We start from the raw sequence: 5,399 nt of genomic DNA, 5'->3' as shown, positions 1-5,399 counted from the left end.
AAAAAAAGGCTTCTGGCTAGCAATATTTCTGATCCTCAGGAATCTGCCGTTTGGAACTGCTCTTCTGGCTTTTACCTCGGCCACTCACTCTCCCCCCCCCCCTCAGCTCTAGTCCCAACCCCTCTCCTGAGCTCCAGAGCCCATGGGGCATCTACACCCCATGCCCTGGCACCTCAACTCCACCTCTGAGACTGCTGCCCTCATCACTGTCCTTTGACTGGAATGGCCCCTCAGAGATTTGCACCACCCACCCAGGATGGAACCCAAGCCGAATACCCTGACTGCTTCCTCCTCCCTCCCAACCAATCCCCAGGCCCTCTTATTTCTGCCTCCACGCAGCTCCAGCCACCAACTTGGGACCACTGCACTGTTTTGGCACTCTTGCCCTGTTCAGTCCACTCCCCTCACAGCTGCCCGAGCAGTCCCTTTAGAGGGCAGACCTCTTGCTATCATCCTTCTGTGGTGCCCCATTGCCCAATCCCTAGTAATCTGGCCCTGCCTGCCCCTCTGACCTTAGCTTTCCCTGCTTCCTGCCTTGAAATCTATATTCAGTGGAGTTGAGCTCCTTAAAAAGTCCCAAAGACCATGCTCCCTCTGTCCTGGAACTACCCCTACTTCAGGACCCAGCTCAGGTACCCCTTCCTCCAGAAAGCCTTCCCTGATAACTTCTGGGCTGGGTGAGGGGCTCCTCCTGTACTTTACCCCTTTCATATATTTATCTTCTCCATGGTTCTCATCTATCTCTCCCAGTGATTGCAGAAGCCCCTACACTGTCCCTAAGGAGCAGAGACAGTGCCTGGTACATAACAAGTGCTCAATAAATGTTGTCAGAATGAACAAAGGGAAGGAAGAAAGAAATCTAGCTTCAAGGTCATGATATCATTCTGCCCATCTTGGTTTCCCAGGCGTAACATGTAGAATCTCTGCTCATTAGAGTTTCTCTAGTGCCCATGCATCTCTGTCACAGGAATCTCTGTCTTGCTGCAGCCCAAGGGCTAACCTCAAGGTCTAAACCCATTCAAATAATAAAAGCCAGTGCTACAGCTTCCCTATGCAAAGTGTGGTCCCAGACCAGCAGCCTCAGCATCACCTGGAAGTTTATTAGGAATGGAACTTATCAGGCCCCACCCCAGTCTACTGAGTCAAAGTCTGGGGTGGGGGGCAACAAAGCAATCTGTGTTTTAACAAGTTGTCCAGGTGATTTTTAAAGTTTGAGCACTCAGGGCCAGGCCCTGACAGTGTTGACCTGAGCACTTTATACATATATTATCTCATTTAATCCTCACAACAACACTGCCAGATAGATATTATTACCATTGCTCCCATTTTACAGGTGAGGAAATTGAGGTCACTTAGTAACTTTGGTAGCTGGGGAGTCTGCCTCCAAGGCCTGCATCACTACCCCAGCCAACCTCAACTGTAAAGAGATGTTAGCAGACTCTGTTTGCAAAAGCGGACACAGCCCCTTGGTCTATTTTCCTCTTACTTACTTATGCTCTTGTGTCTGTGTGTGTGTCTTTGGGGGAAGATGATGGCATTTGTGGGTGGTTTCACAGCCAGGTGTGGGTCTTTTGTACAAATTGCTTAACTTCTCTAAGGTTTCAGTGTCCTCATCAGAGAACGAATTAGATGGTTCCACTTCCTTCCAGCCCTAAAACCTCATGATGCCCCAGGACACTTACCCCACTCCACTCCACTTTTTGCATCCTCCAATGACCCTGGAGCCTTCAAGGGTGAGAAAACTCTTAGCCAAGTATGAATCAGAGAGACCCGTGGGGGTCTGAAGAAAATACTCACCCATCCCCAGTAGACACAGGCACAGGGGCCATAATTGGTTTGGATTTAAATGCCCCGAGAAGAAGTCATTTCTCTGAAAAGCATCTGTTCCCCTAAAACAGCCTCCCAGACATTCTGAGCCACGACAAAGCACACCTCATGGGTGTAGATCTGCGCTGGCTCTAATGAGCAGTGAGAGCAGAGACCGCAGGTGACACATCCCACCCACCACCCAGTTAGGAGGGAAGGGAGTCCCGTTCCAGGCTGTTCCTGCCCCAGGATGCCTCATGGCCAGAAATACCTTTTCCTGGCAGGCAGCAGTGTGCTTGTAGGCAGAGTTGCACACCGAGGGTCTTGACGTGTGACCTGGGCCAGCATCACAGAAGCCAGGCCAATCTGGAGGCGCCTCCTGCACCCAGGGGTCCGGCAGCCCCAGAAAGACAGAGGTGGCAGAAGCTGTACAGTACTCACCGAGTGTATGAGAGGTCCTTCTCCCAGTGACTGAGGGCTGGTGTGTCTTTGGCATAAATACCAGAGCAATATAAAACCCCAGAGGCGGATCTTCTTTAAGCAGAGTCCCTAAAAAGGCCAGCTGACAGTGTGTTAGCAGTATTACCATATAAGGTGTTTTTTTCAATAAATCGGCCTTGTGGGGGGGGGTGGGAAGGGGGTTGGGTAGAGTGAATTATCATTTGAAAAATGTATGCAAAAGGACTCGAGAGGCAGCAGCCCCGGTGCTGGCAGATTTGTTCCTTTTATGCTGCACTTGCATAAACAAAACTCACACCAGGCCTTATAAGCTGCCCAGAGTGAGGCCAGATGGAGCTCTGTTCCTGGAGAGAGAACCATACCAAGAATGGCAGTGGGCCTCCTCCCTCCACACCTCCCTACTCAGGCCCTGATGCCCGCCACCCCTTGGCAGTGTCCCCAAAATGGATACAATTGTGCCTGGTCTGGTGCAAGCCCAGGACAGCTAAAAGCCAAAGGGAAAAGCCATCCATACCTGGGAGAGCAATCCTGTGTGCTCTCCTCACCTGCTGCCCCCACCCACCGCAAGCTCCTAACCCCTGGGCTGAGTCACCTGGGGACCCGGGACAGCGGAAGCCTCCTCTGGAACCTCACTGTCTCCTTCCTTTCTCCTTTCCTTCCTGGATTCCCTCTGCCAGTCTCTGAACATTGGGAATACATCCCAAGGTAGCTGCTTTAGTGTGGAGGCACACCTAATAAGACTCGCAAGCTTGTAGGCTTGTCCACAGTCCTGAGGTTCCTGCTCTTCTTCTCATGTCCTCTTCCTGAGTAGTTGCTTCATTTCCCAAGCTAGCCGCTACCAGCTCTATGGCAATTACTCTCACCTCCACATTCCCACAGTCCCAATGCCTCATGCCTGATCCAGACTAAAATTACGGATTGCTTATTGGACATCCCCACCCAGATGACCCTCCAAAACAGAATCCTCGTCCCCTACCCTCGATGCTGCTGTGCCTCCTGGGTTCCCTACTTCAGAGTCCTTCCCCTCGGTCCTTCAAGCTAGAAACCTGAGTTGTCTAGAACCCTCGCTCTCCCTCATGTCCACACCCACCTGGACACCTTTCTGGTGCCCCTCCCCTCAGAAATGCTCTGCATCCTCCCTGCTATCCCTGCTGGCCCTGCTCTGCTTCTGGCTCTGGTCCTGTCCAGCACAGCTTCCTGACTGGTCTTCCTGACTCCACCCCATCTTCAAACCCAGCAGTTCCCAAAGTATGGCCCCCAGGCCAACTGGAAGGCAGCGACTGCATGATCTGGAACGTGTTAGAAATGCAGATCCTCAGGTTTCATCCAGAAGGGCTGAATCAGAAACCCTGGGGGTAGGACTCAGCCATCTGTGTTTTACAAACCTCTCCCCTCCCACACAGGTGTCCAGGATACCTACCCTTCACCAGAAGAATCGTGCATTGAATACCTGCTTACGCTGTCCTGGGCCCCCAGGTGACTCAGGCCAGGGGTTAGAAGCTTGTGTGAGGGGAAACAGGTGAGGAGGGCACATGGGATTGCTTTCCCAGGTATGGATGGCATTTCCCTTCGGCTTTTAGCTGTCCTGGGCTTGCACCAGACCAGGCTCAATTGCACCCACTTTGGAGACACTGCATGGAGTTCTCAGTGGGCTTGGGTGTCATGACACAATGGCTCTGTGTAGGTCTGTCTTGCCCATTAACTAAGGACTGAGGCAGGCAAAGGCATGGGTAAGGAGCGGCCACTGCTTAGAGAACCCAGAGGAAAGAAGTAGGGAAGGCTTTTCATGGAGGCTTGTGATTGCCCCTGTAGAGAAGGGACACTGTAGCCATCATGAGGTATACTTAATCTTTTGACCATTGGCCTCAGTGCTCAGTCTAAATTCCAAGGCCCCCTGGGAAGCTTCCCTGAATCTTTCTGGTCCCTAGAAAAGCTCTTGCTGTGGATGGTGGGGGGCATGCAGGGCAGCAGATGAGGTGGGAAATGTCCAGCAGGGACACAGTGCTGTCAGTCCTGACTGGGCGGGGCAGCTAAGAGCCAGTGCCCAGGTCGTGTGCTACCCGCTAGTCTCCCTCCTTGGGAGACTCCATTCTCTTCTAATCATTCTGCACTGTGGCCAGGGTGAATGTTCACACCTTGGTTGGCACAATCAGCTTATAAACAATAAAGAGCCTATAATCAAAGGGAACTCGTTGTGGTTCAGGGTCCAAACAGTCCGGAGATCACAGAGGAAGGCTATCTGAATAAACTGAAGCCCTTAGGAAATGCTTAGGGAAGTGGAGTCTGCCTTGACTTTGATAGAGAGAAAAGAGGTGGAGGAGGCCAGAGGCTAAACCAGGTGCCAGAGGTACTCAGTTTTCTGTAGTATGAGGAATCCCACCCTTAAACAGTTATTTCTTTGTTTTTTTTCCTGGTTTCAAAAATAATGCAAAAAATTCAAAGAATACAAAATTGTGTATCGTTTCCAACAGTTTCATACAGACCTGAGTCAGAGATGGCTCAGATATACTTTCAGTATGATGTGTATTTTTTCAGATTTTTCCTAGATTTTTTGAACTAATTTTTATATTATTTTATAAAAATAGGATTATGTTATAACATGTTTTTACAACTGTTCTGAAACGTCCCATGTTCTCTTAATATACTCTTGGATGGCTGTCCAAATCAGTTCATATAATTTTTTAAACCCTAACATAGTTTTCCATAGTAGGGATATACCATAATATTTTTTTAACATAAAATTTTTAACCAATATTCTATTGATGGGCTCTTGAGTCATTTCCAATTTTTCACTTATGCAAACATTGCTGCAGTTAATAAAACTTTATATATTGTGCCTTTCTGTGTGTGTGTGAGTATATCTACATGGTAACTTTCCTAAAGTGGAATTCTCTGATCAAGCACGAACATTTGAAATATTGATGGAAATGGCCAAATTGTCCTCCAAAAAGGTTGTACTAGTTTACACTCTTGCCAATAGTGTATGAGAACACTTCCTTCTTCATACTCTTTCAGACCCTGAGTGTCAATGGTTTTTTTGGTCCATTACATTTGTTTATTACCTTTGGAAACATGCTAATTTTCATGTGACTCACCACATAAGAATTGGTTTAGTTTTTTCCTCCCGATTATAA

General features: G+C 49.0%; 1 protein-coding gene across 3 annotated transcripts in view; it reads right to left on the bottom strand.

Moving 5' to 3' along the window:
- ACTG2 (actin gamma 2, smooth muscle) overlaps positions 1–2,333 on the bottom strand; it is a 23,947-nt gene extending 21,614 nt beyond the window's left edge. For 2 of the 3 annotated variants that reach the window (XM_007459386.1, XM_007459388.1), the window contains exon 1: positions 2,248–2,333. The gene's annotated coding sequence lies outside the window, so the exon portion shown is untranslated. The remainder of the gene's footprint in view (positions 1–2,247) is intronic. The other variant, XM_007459387.1, reaches the window with a different exon arrangement.
- Between the last annotated feature and the right edge of the window lie 3,066 nt (positions 2,334–5,399).

The sequence above is a fragment of the Lipotes vexillifer genome, unplaced genomic scaffold (assembly GCF_000442215.2).
Source record: "Lipotes vexillifer unplaced genomic scaffold, Lipotes_vexillifer_v1.1 scaffold51, whole genome shotgun sequence".
Taxonomy (NCBI): domain Eukaryota; kingdom Metazoa; phylum Chordata; class Mammalia; order Artiodactyla; family Lipotidae; genus Lipotes; species Lipotes vexillifer.
The sequence above is the reverse complement of the archived record's forward strand: the minus strand, read 5'-3'. Positions and strand labels throughout refer to the sequence as shown.